Raw genomic sequence first — 22,038 nt, 5'->3', positions numbered from 1 at the left:
AATCATCACTTTCACATTACAAAGTTTGGCTGCCAATTCTTATATATGAATGCATGACAGTGCAGCTTTTAATACCTCATTAAGAAAACATTGTTTTAAATCCCATCCTTTATAAGTCTAGTTTCTAGAATAATAATTATACAAAATATTATCCCAATTTAGAAGTATCTTTAAAGACCTGTTTTCCTGGGTTGGCTCATGCCACGTGTTGTTTAGAATGACTCCAACCCTGTGTTACCAATTTTAAGCTAACTTTCTGTTACAAGCAAAAAGCCATTGGCCCCTTTAAGAGCTGCCTGTGTAGATAATCAGCCTCTAGCAGGGCTTTTTCAGTTGTGCTTGACTTCCAGCCACAGTGCAATGTAACTTATCGGTTTCTGATGTGCAAATTGATACTACCTTTAAACAAGTTAAACTAAATCAAAGGATGGACAGCTAGCAGATAGTTTTAGCCATTTCTTTTTTTCAACATGAAACACAGAACAATCACTCAAACAACAAAACAAAAACAAACATAAATTTCCACAAGGCCATAGCTCCCGGCACCATTAAAGGGCTTAAAGAGTTTGCTAATTCATTAAAGCAGGATTCTGCGGAAATATGTGTAGGAATGGGTTTTAAGAGTATTGGGGTGGAAAGAACACAAAACTGGATCAGGCTGAATTTATTAATATGGGCTCAGTCAGTAGAGATTCTAGGCTTAATATGGAAGCTGACATAATTAAAAGAAAATAGTTCTCTGAAGTTTGCTTTAATGATTGGCTGAAGCATTTGACAAAAGATGACCTAGTAAAAAGGAGTTGGAGATACCTGATATCCCTTGGCTTAGTGACAATGGAAATATTGTAAGGCTTGAAGAAATTTCAGTGTTGTGTAAAACATAATATTTTACAATGGAAAGGTTCAGAAGATAGGCACTACACTAATCCTATAGACTCAAAATGGTGAGAGGGACACTACCACATTTGTGTTTTCCTTGTACCAGACTTTGGAGTCAGAGATACTGTTGCTTAGTTGGATGAATTGAATGGAAAAGTTTTAATTGGGCCCCAAATCAGTGGGTACCAGATAGCCACACTGAATTGTCAAAGGCAACATTATCATAGTTACTGTAATGGGCAGCATAGACAAAGCTATGTCCATAATAGAGTGACCTATAATGAGAAGCCTGGGCAAAATTATTTTTATGGTAGCATGACTTGTACGAACTTTTCGTTCTGCCTGGTTAGTCTTGGTGTTTTTAGTCATGAAATAGAATAGAGGCCTACTGTATTTTTGTTTGATCAGTACAAGCATAAAAACATTACAAACAAATGAAGAAAGGTTGCATTGGATCATGGCAAGAGGAAATCTGGGCTAGTGAATTTCCAGACTTGAGTCAGTTTTCAGACCCAGAACACCTTGAATGAGGAAAGGCCTGGTCCTCTGAGGAAGGACATTAATAAAACACCTGTGACCAGGAGGAAACAATCATTTTGAACGTGGTAGTACATAGGTACATCAGATGATAGAAAACAAATCCAACCAAAATTCAAGCCTCTGTCTCAGTGAAATTTTTAGTTCAGTGATAAGGGGCATTCAGAGATATTCCTTTTAAAATGAAGAACAAATTATTTTACCTTATCCCTCCCACCACCAAAAAAGAAGTACAATGTTTACTGGACCCATTGGCTCACAAACCAAGTGACTGGGAAAGCTCCTAGCTTTCTATGGGGTTTAGAACAAAAGAAGGCTCTTCATAGGGGCTAGCTATGTTGAAGCCACTCTACCACTTGAACAATTTGATCTAGCTGACTCTTTGGAATTTGATATATCAGTGGCAGCTAGTGATACTCTTTGGGGTCTTTGCTACCTCCCTATAGGTGAACAACAGAAGAGACCTTTGGGGTTTTGAAGCAAGACTCTATCATCACTCGTAGAAAACTATTCTCCCTATGAGAGATAGCTCTTGGCCTGTCCTAAAACAGTAATGCAAACCGAACATTTGACAATGGGCTACCAAGTCACAAGGTAATCTGACATGCCAATTATGAATTGACTATTATCTAACCCACCAAGCTATAGCAGAATGTGTACAGCAGTAATCCTTTACTAAATAAAATTGGTATAGATATAATTGGGCATGAGAACCCCTGGAAGGCACAGGCAAGTTACATGAAGAAGCTGCCTAAAATATCTATGATTTCTACTCCTATTGCAATGCTATCTGATGACAAGCATGCACCTATAGCCATATGGGTTGTTCCCTATTTTTATTTATCTTAATATTCTTTATCATTATTCCTTCTATGCTTATTTGTTTTTTAAATGAGAGATAGAATGGGTACAGATCCAGATAAGAGGCTAGGTGGGGAGAAAATGGGAGGATTAGGAGGAGGGGAAAACTTTAATCATGTTGTATGGAAAAAAATACTTTATATGAAAAGGATAGTTTTAAATATTTTTAAAATATGTGATTAAGATTTAAAACTCAGAAACAATAAAATTGAATTTATTTTTAGAAATATAAAAATGACAGATTGTACTAAATACCAGTAAGTTGAAATAGACATCTCTTAGATGGGTACTAATTGAATTTTTTCCTTTTTTATTCATTAGTCCTTTTTGATAGTCTAATCTTCATCCCTCTTCTGATCTACCTCCTGACCATTCCCTATCCTAGCCCATACCTTATCTCCCCACCCCACATCTCCAAGAGGATGTCTCCACCCCTCCAACCCCACTCCACAAAACCTCCCCACTCTCTGGGGTCTGAAGTCTGAGGGTTAGGTGGACCTTCTCTCTCTGAGGCCAGACCAGGCAGTCCTCTGCTGTATGTGTCTCAGAGCCCTCATATTAGCTGGTGTATGCTGCCTGGTTAGTGGCTCAGTGTCTGAGAGATCTTGGGGGTCTAGGTCAGTTGAGACTGTAGGTCTCCCCATGGGGATTCCCTCCTCCTCATCTTCATTCAGCTTTTTCCAAATTCAATTACAGGGATCCTTGGCTTCTGTCCATTGTTGGGTTCTAGCTTCTGCATCTGACTCTTTCAGCTGCTTGTCGGGCCTCTTAGAGGGCAGCCATGCTAAGTTCCTGTCCGGCAAGCACACCATAGCTTCAGTAACAGTGTAAGGCCTCAGGGACCTCCCGTTGAGCCAGATCCCAATTTGGGTTTGTAACTGGACCTCCTTTCTCTCATTGTCTTCTCCAATTTTGTCTCATTGTCTTCTCCATTTTTGTACCTGCAGTTCCTTTATACAGGAACAATTCAAGATCAGAGCTTTGATTGTGGGATGGCAACCCCATCCCTCCACTTGATTTCCTGTCTTTCCACAGGAGGTGGGCCCTACAAGTTCCATTTCCTCACTGTAGGACATTTCATCTCAGGTCCCTCCCTTTGAGTCCAGAGTGTCTCTTACCTCCCAGGTCTCTGGTACTTTCAGAGAGTTCCCCCACCTCCTACCTCTTGAGGTTACCTGTTTCCATTCTTTCTGTTGACCCTCAGGGCTTCAGTCCTGTTCCTCCTAATACCTGATCATGTTTCTCCCTCCCCCTCCCTGCCCCTCTCTCACTCAGATTCTTCCCTCCCTATGCCCCCCCAATGATTGGTTTATTCTCTCTCTCAAGTGGGATTGAGGCATCCTCACATGGGTACTTTTGGCTTGTTAACCTTCTTGAGTTCTGTGTGTACTTTTAGGGGGCTAATATCCATTTATTAGCGAGTACATACCATGAATGTTCCTTTGGGTCTGAGTTAACCTCACTCAGGATGGTATCTTCTAGTTCCATCCTTTTGCCTGCAAAACTCATGATGTCCTCATTCTTTATAGCTGAGTAGTATTCCATTGTGTAATGAACCACATTTTCTGTATCCATTTTTCATTTGTGGGACATCTGGATTTTTTCAACTTCTGGAAATCACAAATAAGGCCACTATGAAAATAGTGGAACATTTGCTCATGTAGCATGGTGGGGCATCTCTTGGGTATATGGCCAAAAGTGGTATAGCTGGATCTTCAAGTAGATGTATCTCCAGTTTTCTGAGGAAACTCCAGATTGATTATCAGAATGGTTGTACCAGTTTGGAATCTCACCAGCAATGGAGGAGTGTTCCTCTTTCTCTATACCCTGGCCAGCATGTGCTTTCACCTAAGTTTTTGATCTTAGTCATTCTGATTGGTGTAAGGTGGAATCTCAGGGTCATTTTGATTTGCATTTCTCTGATTACTAAGGACTTTGTACATTTCTTTAGGTACTTCTCAGCCATTTGAGATTCCTCTGTTTAGTTCTATACTCCATTTTTTGATAGCTTCTTGAGTTCTTAATATATATTAACCCTCCATGGATGTGGGGTTGGTGAAGATTTTTTCCCCAATCTGTAGCTTGCTTATTTGTCCTTTTGACTATTTCCTTTGCCTTGCAGAAGTTTTTCAGTTTCATGAGGTCACATTTACCAATTATTGATCTTAGAGCCTGAACCTTTGAAGTTCTGTTTAGGAAATTTCCCCCTGTGCCAATGAGTTTGAGTCTCTTTCCTACTCTCTCTTCTATTAGATTCCATGTATCTGGTTTTCTGTTGAGGTGCTGGATCCACTTGGACTTCACCTTTGTGCAATGTGACAAATAATGTATCTATTTTCATTTTTCTACATATGGACTGCCAGTCAGACTGGCACCATTTATCAAAGATGTTTCTTTTTTCCATTGTATATTTTAGCTTCTTTGTCAAAGATCAAGTGTCTATACGTGTGCAGTTTTATTTCTGGTTCTTCAATCCTATTCCATTGATCAATGTGTCTGTCTGTTTACCAATATAATGCAGTTTTTATCACTATTGCTCTGTAGTAAAGTTTGAGGTCAGGGATGGTGATTCCCTAAGAAGTATTTTTATTATCAAGAATTATTTTCTCTATTCTGGGTTTTGTGTTCCTTCAGATGAATTTGAAAATTGCTTTTTCACTGTCTTTGAAGAATTGTGTTGGGATTGTGATAGGGATTGAACTGAATCTGTAGATTGCTTTTGGAAGGATGGCCAGCTTTACTATGTTAATTCTACCAATCAATGGGTATGGGAAATCTCTCCTTTTTCTGAGGTCTTCTTTGATTTCTTTCTTTCTTTCTTCCTTCCTTCCTTCTTTCCTTCCTTCCTTCCTTCCTTCCTTCCTTCCTTCCTTCCTTCCTTCCTTCCTTCCTTCCTTCCTTCCTTCCTTCCTTTCTCTCTCTCTCTCTCTCTCTCTCTCTCTCTCTCTCTTTCTTTCTTTCTTTCTTTCTTTCTTTCTTTCTTTCTTTCTTTCTTCTTTCTCTCAAGAAAGAAAGAAGTTCTTATCATATAGATCTTTCTCTTGTTTAGGTAGAGTTACCCCAATATATTTTATATTATTTGTGATTATTGTGGAGTGTTATTTGCCTAATTTCTTTCTCAGATGATTTATCATTTGTGTTAAGGAAGATTTATTTGTATTATTTGTATTATTAAGATTCATTTGAGTTAATTTTAAATCCAGCCACTTTGCAGAAGTTGTATATTGTGGGACCATGAAAGGTAGCTTGGTCCCCATTTGATCTAAGACTAGAAGCTGTGGTGACCTTGAATGCACTGTAGGAGTTTTGCATGCTTCATGCACAGGGCTCCTGTCACTAGTCACAGCATCCCTCCCCCCTTAGATTTGTGTCCATAAATTATGGGTAATGCCCCAAGACCCCCACATGTAAAGGAGGAAAAGAACGTGGCATGTGGTCATGTAGGCTCAAGACAGATTTCCATGTACATAGAGGCGTAGAGTGCATAGCCAATAACCTTTCATTCCCAGACTTTCCTCCCTGCAAAAGTTAATCTCAGGCCCACCCTGAAAAGGGGTGTATGGTTTCATACATCCACTTTCTGCCATGACAATAGTGCCTTAAAACCATGGACTGCCTCTTTTTATCAGAATCTACCATGGGGAGCCATGGAGAAAGCCTTTGCCTATAGAGCTGCTGGCTACTCTCCTGTAGATGGCCTCTTTGTGCTCTCAACCACAGCTGCCACCAAGCCCAAGCCTACAGTCAAGGGCTCTCCCTATGGGACCATCTGGACCACCCCTTACCCCTGGTTGTGGGTCAGATCTAGTCATCAGGCTCAGATTCCATTCTCAGCTCTTCCTCAACTTTGAGGGGCAGCTGAGTGTCCAAGATCCTGGGAACTCTATGATCCCAGGTTCTTCATAGGCCCAGGGACCTCCAAACCATCTCTGGCTGTCCTTTGCCTTAGACTACACTTCCCTATCCCTGGAGTAGTGTTCTGGTGCTTTACTACAGCCCACACCTGTTGGGAGTGACCCTGTTAGAATGTTAACTGCCTTGTCAGCTATAAGTGCCTACTTACAAAGTTTTGGCCTTAGTGGAAAAGTAATAGCTTAGTTGAGATTTCTGTGGGAAACATTGAGGCCTCTGTATGAAAGTACTACCTCCAGTTAAGAATAAATAGCTATAAATCTTGTGGACAGGTACCTAACAACCCATTCTGTTCTGTTTCTCCTGCTGAATTTTTTTTACCTAGCCAATATCCTGTTTTTGGCAACAGGTGTGTTCCCCCAGAAACACAGTGATCCTGTGCCATCCCCCTCCCCTTATCCTGCTTCTAAGGGCATAAATCCTGCCTGGGAAAAATAAAATTTTTTAGCTTGATCAGGATTTCTTGACTTGCTGTCTGTTCTTTGTGTTTCTCGCCCCCAATTCTCTCCACAGGTGGTTCCTCAGACCCTGTTTGACTGTCTTGCATGTCAAGACACATACCTTCCTCAGCAAAGGCATGGGGTAAGCATAGTCAAACTTCCCACATCCTGCCTTGCCAAGTGGCCATGCCCTTTTGTGGAGCGGACACTGGACCCATAGCCCTGAAGTTTATCAGCAGTAGAAGTTCCCTGGTAAAATATTTCACATTGTTTATCTATACTATCATATCATCTGTAACAATGATACCTTGACTTCTTCTTTGCCAATTTGTATCCTATTAATCTTCTTTTGTTGTCTTATTGCTCTAGATAGAATTTGAATACTATATTGAATAGATATGGGGAGGATGGGCATCCTTGAGTTATCCCTGAATTTAGTGGAATTGCTTCTAGTATCTCTCCACTTAATTTGATATTGGCTCTTGGTTTGCTGGAAATTGCTATTATTATGTTTAGATATGGGCCTTGAATTTCTCCAATACTTTTAACATGAAGGGGTGCTATATTTTGTCAAATGCTTTTTCAGCATTTAATAAGATGATCATGTGATTTTTTTTTAGTTTATTTATATAGTGGATTTCACTAGTACGTTTTCATATATTGAACCGACCTTGCATCCCTGGGTTGAAGCCTACTGGATCATGTTGAATGATAGTTTTTATGTGTTCTTGTATTCGGTTCGTGAGAATTTTATTGAGTATGTTTGCATTGATATTCATAAGGGAATTTGGCCTAAAGTTCACTTTATTGTTATATCCTTGTATGGTTTAGGTACCAGAGTAATTGTGACTTCATAGAATGAATTAGGTTGTATTCCTTCTGTTTCTATTTAATGGAATAGTTTGAGGAGTATTGATATTAGCTTTTCTTTGAACTTCTGGTAGAATTCTGCACTAAAGCCAACTAGCCCTGGGCTATTTTTAGGTGGCAGGTTTTTAATCACTTCAGTTTCCTTAGGGGATATGGGTCTGTTTACCTAATTTACCTGCTTTTGATTTAACTTTGGTATGTGGTATCTGTCTAGAAAATCAACCATTTCATCTAGATTTTCCAGTTTTTTCAAGTATGGATTTGTAGTAGGAGTCTCAGTTTCTATTGTTATGTCTCCCTTTTCATTTCTGATTTTGTTGATTTGGATACTGTCTCTGTGCCCTTTAGTTAGTTTGGCTAGGGATTTATCTATCTTGTTGATTTTTGCAAGGATGTAGCTTTGGCTTTGTTGATTTGTGTGTGTGTGTGTGTGTGTGTGTGTGTGTGTGTGTTTTCTATTTGATTGATTTCAGCCCTGAGTTTGACTATTCCCTGCCATCCATTCCTCTTGGGTGTGCTTTCTTCTCTTTGTTCTATAGCTCTTATGTGTGCTAAGTTGCTAGTGTAGGATCTCTCCAATTTCTTTCTCAGGGAACTTAGTGCTATGAATTTTTATCTTAGCAGTACTTTCATTGCATCCTGTAAGTTTGGGTATGCCGTGTCATCATTTTCCTTGAATTCCATGAAGTTTTAATTTATTTCTTTATTTCTTCCCTGACCAAGTTATCATTGAGTAGATAGTTGTTCAGTTTCCATGGATATGTGGGTTTTCTGTTGATTTTGTTGCTATTGACAACCAGCTTTATTTGGTGGTGATCTGATAGGATGCATGGTATTATTTCAATTTTCTTGTATTGGTTGAGGCTTGTTTTGCAACTGGGTACAGGATCAGTTTTGGAGAAGGTACCATGAGGAGCTGAGAAGAAGGTATATTCTTTTGTTTTAGGGTGTAATGTTCTGTAGATGTGTGTTAAATCCATTTGGATCATGACTTCTATTAGTTTCACTGTTTTTCTGTTTAGTTTCTGTTTCAATGCCCTGTCCATTAATGACAGTGGGGTGTTACAGTCTACCACTGTTATGGAGTGGGGTTCAATGTATGTTTTGAGCTTTAGTAAAGTTTTTTTTTTTTTTAATGAATGTGGTTGCCCTTGCATCTGGGGCATGTGTGTTGAGAATTGAAACTTTCTCTTGGTGGATTTCTCATTTCCTGAATTTGAAATGTCCTTCATCTTCTTTGATAACATTTGGTTGAATGTCCATTTAATAGGATAGTAGGTTGGCAACTCCAGCTAGTTTATTTCCTTGGAAGACTTTTTCCAGTCTTTTACGCTGAGGTAGTGTCTGTCTTTGTTATTGAAGTGTGTTTCTTGTACACAGCAAAATGCTGGATCCTGTTTGTTTATTAGCTTATGTCTTTTTATAGGGGAAATGAGTCCATTGATATTGAGAGCTAGTAAAGACAGATGATTGTTATTTCCTGATATGTTTGTTGTTGTAGGTGGCATTATGTGCATGTGATTCTCTTCTTTTGGCTTTGTTGTAAGATGATTAATGTTTTGTTCTTTCTTTGGTGCAGGTACTCTCCTTGTGTTGGTGTTTTCCTTCTGGAGTCTTCTGTAGGGCTAGATTAGTAGATATATATATATTGTTTGAATTTGGTTTTATCCTGGAATATTTTGGTTTCTCCATGTATGTTAATTGAGAAATTTTCTGGTCATAGTAGCCTGGGCTGGCATTTGTGTTCTTTTAGGGTCTTCATGACCTCTGTCCAGGTTCTTTTGTCTTTTAGTGTTTTGTTAAGAAGTCTGGTGTAATTCTGATAGGTCTGCCTTTATATGCTACTTGAGTTTATCTATACAAAACTTCACTGATAACTTAGTTATGGTTTTTAACCTTCTATGAACCTGTGGAGCTGTGACGGGTGGTGAATGTTTAGCTAGATAATTACTCCTAATGGATATCCATGTAAACATTCTCTGTCTTAATCTTCTATTTCAATTTATGATTTGATGTTTTTGTATGAACTTGTGATGAACTTTTGAACATGTGATCATGTATTTTGAAAGATATATGAGTACTGAGGACAAAGAGATGAAAAAGGAGAGAAGAAATTTTTTTCCATTTCCCCTCTTAGAGTAGAACTTTTTCCCTTTCCCCACTCAGGATTTTTCCACTTTCCCCCTTAGTTAGCTTTCATAGGAAACTATGTACAACTTAGTGATAAACACTATAATCACTTTTCAGAGTATCCCTTTTTCTTCCTGTGATTTCTGACTAGCAGGATGAAAGTTAGACCTGCACAGTTCCTGCTGAACTAGAACAAAGGCCACATTACGTAATCCTCTGTTGTTAGATTACAAGTGTTAATCACCTAAGCTAATAGCCTTTTACCCTCAGAAAGAGCAAGAAAGATTTTAGAATATTTTTAGATGTTATCATCAGCATTTCAGTACAGTTAAAGAACTGGAATGTCCAGAATCTCTCAGACTTTAAAGCCACACCAGAGTCCTACTCTGTGCCCCCACCACTACCCTCTCCTGGCAATATGATAATGACTAAACTAAATTGATAATAATAAAGCTCTGGAAACTTGTGTTTAGTACATGATATAAATGAGGATCTAAAATATATAGGTTTAGATGAAAGATTCTGAGCAGAATCTTAGTAAAGAGTTTCCTGATGGTTCACCCAGTACCCAGAAAGATTCCATTTCCCTTCACTTTAAGCCTCAGAGTCCTAAGTACTAATGAGATAAGTATAATCCACAAACTTGCCAATACTTAGTATTTCACACAGTGAACTTTCACATTATTGAGAAATATTCATAAGTGCAGTTCAAAGATACAGTTCTCTTATGAACTTATTTGACAAAGACTTGTTATGCTCTGATTAGCTTATTAATGCATTCTGGATTTGTAGTTTGAGGCATTGTCTGTCATCTTACTAAGAATTAGGACAACAAATGCCTTGAAATTGTTTTTGCTCATTTAACCATATCACTGCAGATGTTCATCACATGAATGTCCCTTTTTTGGAAAGTAAACTATGCATCTATTCAATTGTATATGTCTGGTTTTGAATAAATTGAGACTCTTCTAAGTAAGTTAAAATGCTAAGAAAGGTACTGTCCTTTCAAATTGTTACAAATTGCATATTTGTGCTTGATTTATTGAGAGTATGAAAGATAATTTATGTATCTCTATATAGGTATCAGAGTAATGTATTGCATTATAATATATATACACATATATTAATGTATATAAAATGTATATATAATAATATATATGCAAAACATAGCCTTAAACTTAGGTTAAATGTTTCTTTTTTAATTTATTTTTTATTTACTTTATGAGTACACTGTCACTCCCCTCAGACACACCAGAAGAAGGCATCTGATCCCATTACAGATGGTTTTGAGCCACCATGTGGTTGCTGGGAATTGAACTCAGGACCTCTGGAAGAGCAGTCAGGGCTCTTAACCTCTGAGCCATTTCTCTAGCCTGGTTAGATATATCTTAAATTATTGTATGGAAGAATATTAGTTTATTTTATATTGCTATAAGAATTAATTAATTAATCTGATCAGAAAACATAAAAGATAAGAATTCACTTGCCTTATGCTTGTAAAGTCTGAAAGTTCAAGAACATGGAGTTAGCTTTTTTATCTTTAATTTTTATTTTTTGTTTTACTATCTAGTAATGGTCTTCCTTATTAACCATCAGTGCCATTATGGGGTCTCACTCTCATGACTTAATCTAAATTTAATTTTCTTTTATGTCCCATTTTTAATACCAATAGGTTTGAGGATTAGAACAGCATATCGATATTTGACATTGCCAAAGCAAAGCAAATGAAAGTATGAGTAGGAATGCTTTAAGGACTATCTTATGTAAAACAATTTTGTAGAAACATTGGTGTCCTTTCTAAGAAGAGTAATGCAAACATCAGCTCTCATACTTTTCCCAACTCCTATTTATAACTGATAATTTTATATAAATAATTTAATAAGGTAGAAACATAGTGCCATAAAATGATTAGAATTTCCAGAGAAATATGGAACTGTAGCACTGGATAACACCACATCAATGAGTACCATTTATATAATAAGCCATCTAAAAATATTCCATACAGCTGTACAATATATATGGATTGTAATAGACATTGGCTTGAGATAGAGAATAAGTAAATATTATTGGGCAAATTATTGGAATTGGGACCTGATTTTCTTTTTCTTTTTTTTTTTATTATGTATTTTCCTCAATTACATTTCCAATGCTATCCCAAAAGTCCCCCATACCCTCCCCCCCACTCCCCTACCCACCCATTCCCACTTTTTGGCCCTGGTGTTCCCCTGTACTGGGGAATATAAAGTTTGCATGTCCAATGGGCCTCTCTTTCCAGTGATGGCCAACTAGGCCATCTTTTGATACATATGCAGCTAGAGTCAAGAGCTCCGGGTTACTGGTTAGTTCATAATGTTGTTGCTCCTACAGGGTTGCAGATCTCTTTAGCTCCTTGGATACTTTCTCTAGCTCCTTCATTGGGGGCCCTGTGATCCATCCAATAGCTGACTGTGAGAATCCACTTCTGTGTTTGCTAGGCCCTGGCCTAGTCTCACAAGAGACAGCTATATCAGGGTCCTTTCTTAGAATTGGGAACAATCACCCATGGAAGGAGTTACAGAGACAAAGTTTGGAGCAGAGACGAAAGGATGGACCATCTAGAGACTGCCATATCCAGGGATCCATCCCATAATCAGCCTCTAAATGATGACACCAATGCATACACTAGCAAGCGTTTGCTGAAAGGGACATGATTTTCTTATCAAACAATGAAGATGATTTTACCTACCAGATGCGGTACTTTTGTGAATTAAAAGTAGTTGCATATGATTTATTTCCAAAATAACACTTAATATAGCACAACACTCTTAAAATATGTTAAATAACAGTTTACCTTGGAAGTAGATAACATAGAACTGACAGTAGTCAAGAAAGAGATAAGAATAAAGTGGGAGAAATAGTCTTGTATAGAGAAGAGCATATAAATTTGCTACATAATACCAAACTGTCAGTCCTAAAATCATATATCTACAGGTAACATTTTATGAATCAAGAGGTTGTTTTATGTGTTTAAGAATATGTAACAACACATAATGGAAAGAACTACTATGAATTTGCAATGGAGGACAGAGGAGTATATGAGAAAATTTGCAGGAAGGAAAGGATGAGGATGATATTATCTCAAAAAATAAAAGAAACATCTAAAATAAGAACTTTTATTTAGAACCACACATCTTAATGGGACAGTTCCCACAAATTATCAAAAAGGTTTGTTTTTAAAGTTGACAATGCTTATGTGTATGCATGCATGCACTTATGCCCACACATATGCACAAATATAGTTTTAAAATTTCAAACTCACACTTGAAAAAAAAATGCTGATTTCCACCATATAAACTTAGATACAAGATATATAAAACGCATATTGGAAATTAGTTAACAATAAAAGTTTTCCAATGTAGGAAATATATAGATTTTTTATATTTCTATCTAATAAAATGACAATTACCACAGCTATCACTCCTTGAATATTTGTGAAGAATGTTGCCCAAAATCCAATGAACCTTTATGAAATTTGTGCTTACAGAGTGTAAACATAACAGATGCTACTTTATTCAGATGCCTGGTAGCAGTTCCATTTTCTTCTACACAACTCATTTTCACTATATTAAAAGCATCATAAAATTAAGAAAAATAAATTTATTTGTAAAGTAATAACAGGATAATTAAAACATTTAAATATTCTTGTATTTTATTGCTTGGAACATGAAAGTAAACAATTTGATGACATGGTATTATTTTAAATTTCAATGTTGTAAGATAATAGGTTGAAAAAAGACACTGATGTTGAATTTAATTAGTTTGTTGTTATATTCAAAGTTGATTTTCTAGGATAGAACCCACTTTTCACTAGAAAAAAGTTTTGTTGTGATGATGTAATAGATTACATATCAGCATTATAGGACAGAAGTCCAAGGTTGATATCTCAAGTATTTGTAGTGCCACACATAATATATTAATGTTTATTCTTTGGGAATTTCATATATACATATGATGTGTTTTGATCAAATACATTCTCTAATCCCTATACTCCAATTTCTCTGTCCACCCACTACCACTTTTTTTCCAAAATTTATGTACTCTTTTTAAAACACTCTGGGCTTTCATTGTGTGCATGAGTGTAGGCTAGTCTACTGAAACATCATGAGCATATCAGGGCCATATCTGAGTAAAATGGATTTTTTTCCTCTAATATTCATCAAATATTCTTCAGATAGGGGTAGAACTTTGTGAATCTCTTTGCTATGCAGTCTGGGATTTTGGTATTTTTAGGTCTTGTGCAAGCAGTAACAGCTACTATGAGTTCATATGTGACAACCCTGTCATGTCCAGAAGATATTACCTTGTCACAGACATCCACTATCTATGACTACCCCTTCTTCTCTTGTAACGTCTGAGCATTTGGAAGAGGATGGTGTGATTTTTTAAAAAATTTTAACTGGTTATTTTATTTATTTACACTTCAAATGTTATCCCACTTACTGATTTCCCCTCCACAAACCCCCTATCCCATTCCCCTTCCTCTGCTTCTATGAGGGTGCTCCCCCATCCACCCACCCATCCACTCTCTCCTCACTACCCTAGCATTCACCTATGTTGGTGCATCAAGCCTTCACAGGACCAAGGGCCTCACCTTTCATTGATGCCAGATAAGGCTATTCTCTGCTACCTGTGCAGCTGGAGCCATGAGTCCATCCATGTGTATTCTTTGATTGGTAGTATAGTCCTAGTGGGGACGGGGTATCTGGTTGGTTGATATCGTTGTTCTTCCTATGGGGTTTCAAACCCTTTCAGCTCTTTCAGTCCTTCCCCTAACTCCTCCATTGGGATCCCTGTGATCAGACTGATGGTTGGCTTCAAGCATCCACATCTGTATCAGTCAGCAAGCATTTCTTGGTGTTATCAATAGTGACTGGGTTTGGCGGTTGCATATGGGATGAATGTCCAGGTGGGACAGTCACTGGATGGTCTTTTCTTCAGCCTCTGCCCCACTCTTTGTCCCTGTTTTTACTTTAAACAGGAACAATTCTGAGTTAAAAGTTTTAAGAGGGTGGCCCAATCCCTCAACCAGGGGCCATGCTTAACCTCTGGATACGGTCTCCCTCCCCTTTGTTGGACATTTCAGCTAATCTCATCCCAGTAAGGTCCTCAGAGCCTCTTGTTTTCCTGGCATCTGGGACTTTCTGTTGGCTCCCCTTGTTCCTCATCCCCCATTGTTATACACCTCTATTCAATTTCCTGACCCTCTGTACATCTCCTCCCACAACTGATCATGGCCCTCTTTTTTCCCTCTCTCCTTTCTCTCTTCCTCCCAAGTTCCTCCTATCCTCTACCTTCAGTGATTATTTTCTTCCCACTTCTAAGGACTGAAGCATCCACATTTTCGTCTTCCTTCCTCTTGAGCTTCATATGGTCTGTAAGTTGTATTGTGGGCATTCCGAGCTTTTGTCCTATTATCCACTTATCAGTGAGTACATACCATTTGTGTTCTTTTGTGACTAACTTACCTCATTCAGGATGATATTTTCTGGTTCCATCTATTTGCCAAAGAATCATGATGTCATTGTTTTAATATCTGAGCAGTACTCCATTGTGTAAATGTATCATCATATTTTTGGTACCCATTCCTCTGTTGAAGGACATCTGGATTCTTTCCAGCTTCTGGCTATTATAAATAAGGCTGCTATGAACACAGTGGAGTATGTGTCCTTATTACATGTTGGGGTATCTTCTGGGTACATGCCCAGGAGTAGTATAGCTTGGTCCTCAGATAGTACTATGTCCAATTTTCTGAGGAAATGCCAAATTGATTTCCAGAGTGGTTGTACCAGCTTGCAATCATACCAGCAATGGAGGAGTGTTCCTCTTTCTCCACATCTTCACCAGCATTTGTTGTCATTTGAGTTTTTTATCTTAGCCATTCTGCCTGGATGGTGTGATATTGATGTTCCATTTACAGTAGAATACTCAATAGTCCCTTTTCTGCCCTTGAACCAATTGTGAGTCTCTGTATCAATCATCATCTATTACTTAAGGAAGCTCTTTGGATGAGGGTTAAGAGATGCATTAACTAATGTATATTATATATCATTAATTTACATTAATATATTGTATGTATTATAATATACTGATAAATATAATTATATATTAATATACTATATGTGTGGTATATATATATGATCATACATGGATATATATGTATAAAGATACGTTTTTAGAGAATAGTTCAATGCTATACCCATTTTACAAAAATTATGGTAGTATGTTCTCCCTCAGGACCTTTAGCATAACCAGTCACCGAATCAGGGCCCAGCTAAAAGTACTAGTCATGAGTTTCTCTTTATGGAACAGGTCTTAAATTCAACCAGGATATTATTCCTAAATCATTCATGCCACTATTATGCCCATGGTCATATTCTTTTAAGGTAGTCATTATCGTAGTCCATAGAATTCATAAGTGGGTGAAGACTACTTTTCTTTCCTAATAGCATACATAGCATGTCCCAGCACTATAAAAGTTATCAGACAGGAATAGGCATTCCAGGTCAGAACAGCTTGATATCTCCATGTCTGAAGACTCAGTTATGTGGTGTTTTTAGTAACAGGGTCTTACAATTAAGTTCTTGAGGGCAGCCAAGAGCATTGTTCATAGCCTATAATATTTGGTGGGAGATCTTTTGGACTTCACTGACCAAGAACTTGAAAATAGGTAACCCACTTTTGGCTTTGGACATTTTGTTGGATAGCTTATGGTGTGTAGAGAGGGTTTAGATCCTCTTTTCTTTTCTTTTTTTCTTCAAAAATTGATGTGCCAGCATATAACCATACTTTTGTTTGTTTCCTCTACTTTTGTTCTCACAATTATGCTTTCATTTTACAAAGAAGAAATTAAATAAACAAAAAGGGCAACAAAATGCATGCCTTATATTCCTTTTGACCTTCACATCACACTAGCTGTAAACTTTCTGGACACCAAAGACACATAACCCAATATATCAGCTGCCAGTAAAACCTCCTCAGTAAGGTAGTATAATTTCATTTCATTTTAAATGTATATTTCTTTTAAGGAAAAGCAGTATACTGTAAATGAACTACTATTTTTCAGACTGTAATATTCTGAATTCAAATACTCTTTGGAGTGAAGAAGCAGAAATCAAAGAAAATTTTCTGGACACACAACATCACTCCCCTTTCCCAACTGGTGAGAAAGAAATACTCCATTAAAGAAACTCTGAAGGCCAAAGCAAGGCAAAAGCAAGAAGAAAACACCCAATCGGCAATGTTCATTTCCTGCATATAGCAAATTGAAAAACACACTTGTCTTCTCTACCCAGTCATCCAGATCTCATTTTCTCTCTCATTTATCTATAAAGCATATGGCATTCTGCTTTTGTAAAATGTACTGTTAAGAAAGTTGATTTACCCTAATGTGCCTTTCTCACATTTTGCCAATCAAAACCTTGGAGATCACTTTCATACACCTCTTCTTTTTAATTTATATCGATTTATATTTAATTTATTTTTATATTTGATTTATATTTTATTATTTTTAATTGGTATGTGAGTATGTGTGTCAGCATGTAGGCATGCAAAATGCTAGTGCAAATCAGAAATGTCAGATCTCCTGGAGCTGGAGGGACAGGAAGTTGTGAGTTGCCACACATTGATGTTGGGAACTGATTTTGTTTTGCAAAATTTTTAAAAACTCTTAAGTGCTTAAATGTTACTTCAGAGCACCTATTACTTAACTATTTTTCTAACTCATTCTATATCTTTTAAAAATCATTTTAACATACATTGTTAGTTAGTGTGTGTGTTTGTGTGTGTGTCATTGTGCGAATGTGGAAGTAGAGAACAATTTGTAGGGAGTTATTTTTCTCATTCCATGTGTAGGTCCTAAGGATTGAGTTCAGGTCATTGGACTTGGTGTCAAGTGTGTATTTCTTTAGCATCTTGCCAGTTCTGGTCCTGTAACTCATAAAGGCTTTATTCAGTTTTTGAGTTTTGTTCTACTTTCTGGTCAATTTCCACTATCTTCTAACTATTTAAAAAAATAAAACACCCCTCCTCATTTCATCGTTGCTATATCTTTAAATTTTCTAGAAATCATCTCATCTTGCAGAAATACAAAACAAACAAAAAAACTTCACAAGATGTAATCTACAAAGAGCACATTTTTAAGTGTAGAATATAGCATTATACATTTATTATTTATTTATTTAATTTATTTATTTACAATGTAGCCATTGCCCCCCCCCCTTCCCCTTCACACAATTCCTCATCCCATTCTTTTTTTTTCCCTTGCATCAGACCTCCCTGCTTCCTGGGCCTTCTTCTTCCTGTGGCACATTTTCTCCTACTGAGGCCAGATCAGGCAGTCCTCTCTCATGTATGTGACAGGGGCCTGGGACCAGCTCATGTATGTTGCCTGGTTGGTGGCCCAGTGTCTAAGAGCTGTCAAGGGTTTGGGTTATTTGAAACTGCTGGTATTCCTATGGGGTTGCCCTCCTCTTCTACTTCTTCCATTCTTTCCCCAATTCAACCATAGGGGTCCAATGGTTGGGTGTAAGTATCTGCATCTGTTTCAGTCAGCTGCTGGTTTGGCTTCTCAGAGGGCAGCCATGTTAGGCTCATGTTTGTAAGCATATTATAGCATCAGTAATAGTGTCAGGCCCTGGTGTCTTCCCATGACGTAGATCCCCAGTTGGGCCAGTCTCTGGACTGAGAGCCTTTCCCTCAGTTTCTTCTCCATCTTTGTCTCTGTAGTTCCTTTAGACAGAAATACCATCCTTCCTCTTGATGCCCTGTGTATCTTCTGGAGGTATCTTCTGGAGGTAGATTCTTTGAGTTCCCTCCGTCTACTGTTGTCCATTTCATCTAAGGTCACTCCCATTGAGTCCTGTGAAAGAACTTCAAGTAATTTTTTTTTTAAACTTTTCAAGATAAGATTGCATACTTTATACAATCTAAAAAAAAATGTATTATTTTCCTTCTCCATTTCTTCCCTTTGATTCCTATTATGTATCTTACTCTACTCCCTTTAAAATTCATGGTCCTTTTTTTCAAATTATCTTTTTAAAATAAAATTTATTTTTGGTTTTTATTATGAATTTTTTACAAAATAACCTGATTATATTTTTTCATTTCTTTACCTCCTCTCAATTACTTCATACCTCCTTCCCATCCACTTCCTTTCTGTCTGGCATTAGAATAGCACAACTTCTTTGAGATAACAACCAAACATAATAAAATATAATAAGATAAAGCAAAAATCATCACATTGAAGCTGAACAAGGCAACTCATTTAAGGAAAAGAGACCTACGAGTAGGCATAATAATCACATTCACACATTTAGGATTCCCATAAACTATTAAGTTGAATGTTACAATACATATGCAGAGGATCTGTACAAGCCTGTATACATCCTGTGCTTGATGCTTCAGTTTCTGTGAGTTCATATAAGCCTTGCTTAGTTGTTTCAAATGGCCTTGTTCTCCTTGTCTCTTGGTGTCTTCCATGCCCTCTAGGTCTTACATTTTCTACCTCTTCTTCACAGTGTTTGGTGAGCTCTGATGGTAGGGATTTGATATAAATATCCCATTTAAAGCTTCATGTTTCAGTGTTTCTCTCCACCTAATGTCTAGGTGTGTGGATCTCTGTATCTGTTCCTGTCTACTGAAGGAGGAAGCTTCTCTGGTGATGGCTAAATAAGGCACTGATCTTAGAGTATAGCAGAATACTTCTTTTTTTTCCCCTTTAGTATCTGGTCTCTGGCCTACCTAGTTCCTTGTTCTTGGTCACCCAAGCACTGTTAGGTATGGGTTCTATCTCATGGAGCTGGCCTACAATCAAATTAGACATTGGTTGGTACTCCCAAAGTTGTGTGTCATCATTGTCCTAGCATATTTTTCAGGTAGAATAGAATGTAGATCAAAGAATGTGTGGCTGGATTGGTGTTTATGTTAAACTTTTGGTAGCCATCAGAGTACCTTTCTGTATCAAAGACCTTAGAACATAAAAATAAGTGTTCTATGTAAGCACCACCTTGGCCTCTTCACATTCAAAGATTTGAGTGGGTGTTGTCTTCAGCAATTGGGGCTTTGCTTTTAGTTTGTAGAGAACAACCTATAGCTTTAGCAATAGCCTGGGTTGTTTGGTGGGGATTTCCATGTGATCCCCTTGGCTAACAACTAAATTGGATATAACCTAGTCCTGGTCCTGGAAGCTTCATTTGATGTCAAGAGATGTACAGTTATGATTCTACCTCCCTTGTAATTTGAAGAATTAATTTGGATTTCCTTCATACATGATAAGAAGTTTCTACACAAACTCTTAAATGCTCCCCCTAATTCTAGCTCTCCCACAATTCACTCTCTCAATCCTATATCCACTTTGTCTCCTTACCTCATCCCTCTCCTCATCCTGCCACCAGTCCACCCATAAAATCTATCCTATTTCCTCTCCCAGGTAGATCCATATTATCTACCCAGCCCCTTCCTCCACACCAAACCTCTTTGGGGCTACAAATTGTAGCTTAGTTATCAATAATTTAGTGGATAAAATTCACATATAAGTGAATAAATACTATGTAAATATTTCTGGGTCTGGGTTACCTCACTCAGGATTAATTTTTTGTAGTTCCATCCATTTGCTTGCAAATATTATACTTATTTTTTTAACAGATGAGTAATAAATATTCCATCATGTAAACACTTTATCTTCTTATCTATTCTTCAATTGAATAGTATATAGGCTGTTTTGGGTTTCTATCTATTATGAAGAGAGCACTAATGCACATAATCTTTGTAATAGGATGGAGCAATTTCTTCCTTTTGGTATAAGTCCAAGAGTAGTACAGCTGGACCTTGGGGTGGATCAATTTCCATCTTTCTGAAGAACCACCACATTGATTACCATAGTGGCTGTACAAGGTTGTACTCCCACCAGCAATGGATGAATATTCCCTATATTTCACACCTTCACTACCATGAGCTGTCCCTTGAATTATTGATCTTAGCCACTCTGATAAATATAAGATAGAATGTCAACTTAGTTTTCATTTTCTGTACCCTATTTTTAAAATTGCTAGTGGTCTTTATAAGAGTTTTATTTTTTATTTTTTTGTTTTTATTTTGTTTTTTTTAATTAGGTATTTATTTCATTGACACTTCCAATGCTATCCCAAAAGTCCCCCACCCGCTCCCCCACACCCTCCCCCACCCACCTACTCCCACTTCTTGGCCCTGGAGTTCCCCTGTACTGAGGCAGATAAAGTTTGCATGACCAATGGGCCTCTCTTTCCACTGATGGCCGACTAGGTCATCTTCTGATACATATGCAGCTAGAGACACGAGCTCTGGGGGCTACTGGGTAGTTCATATTGTTGTTCCACCTATAGGGTTGCAGATCCCTTTAGCTCCTTGGGTACTTTCTCTAGCTCCTTCATTGGGGGCCCTGTGCTCCATCCAATAGCTGACTGTGAGCATCCACTTCTGTGTTTGCTAGGCCCCGGCATAGTCTAACAAGAGACAGCTATATCTGGGTCCTTTCAGCAATATCTTGCTAGTTTATGCAGTAGTGTCTGCATTTGGAGGCTGATTATGGGATGGATTCCTAGATATGGCAGTCTCTAGATGGTCCATCCTTTCGTCTCAGCTCCAAACTGTGTCTCTGTAACTCCTTCCATGGGTATTTTGTTCCCTATTCTAATAAGGGGCACAGTGTCCACAATTTGGTCTTCGTTCTTCTTGAGTTTCATATGTTTAGCAAATTGTATCTTATATCTTGAGTATTCTAATTTTCTGGGCTAATATCCACTTATCAGTGAGTACATATTGTGTGAGTTCTTTTGTGATTGGGTTACCTCACTCAGGATGATGCACTCCAGGTCCATCCATTTGCCTAGGAATTTCATAAATTCATTCTTTTTAATAGCTGAGTAGTACTCCATTGTGTAAATGTACCACATTTTCTGTATCCATTCCTCTGTTGAGGGGCATCTGGGTTCTTTCCAGCTTTTTATTCATTCCTCTTTCTTATATTACATCCTGATTACAGTCTCTCCTCTCTTTTCTCCTCCCAGTTCTTCCCCCTCCATCTCACATGTCTCTCTCCTATACCTCCATGCTTTCCTCCTCCTATTCCCTTGAGAAGGGTAGCCTTCTCAGGTATATCAAGCAAATGTGGCATATTGAGTTGCACTAAAACTAGATACCTTTCCACATAAAGCTTGACAAGGCAACCCAAAAGGCAGAAAACAGTCCCAAGATCAGGCAAAAGAGTCAGAGACAGCCCCTGCTCACACTGTTAGAAGTTCCACAGGAAGACTAAGTTACAAAACCATAACATGTATGCAGTCTCCCTGATTGTTTAGTCTTTGTGAGCCCCTATGAGCCCAGGTTATTTGATTCT

General features: G+C 37.8%; 1 pseudogene; it reads left to right on the top strand.

Annotated features, from left to right (window-relative positions):
* Positions 1 to 5,924: 5,924 nt before the first annotated feature.
* Positions 5,925 to 22,038, top strand: part of LOC110289976 (cyclin-Y-like protein 1 pseudogene) — a 52,609-nt pseudogene continuing 36,495 nt past the window's right edge.

Source organism: Mus caroli, unplaced genomic scaffold (assembly GCF_978045245.1).
Source record: "Mus caroli unplaced genomic scaffold, Mus_caroli_1 scaffold_2, whole genome shotgun sequence".
Classification (NCBI taxonomy): Eukaryota; Metazoa; Chordata; class Mammalia; order Rodentia; family Muridae; genus Mus; species Mus caroli.
The sequence above is the reverse complement of the archived record's forward strand: the minus strand, read 5'-3'. Positions and strand labels throughout refer to the sequence as shown.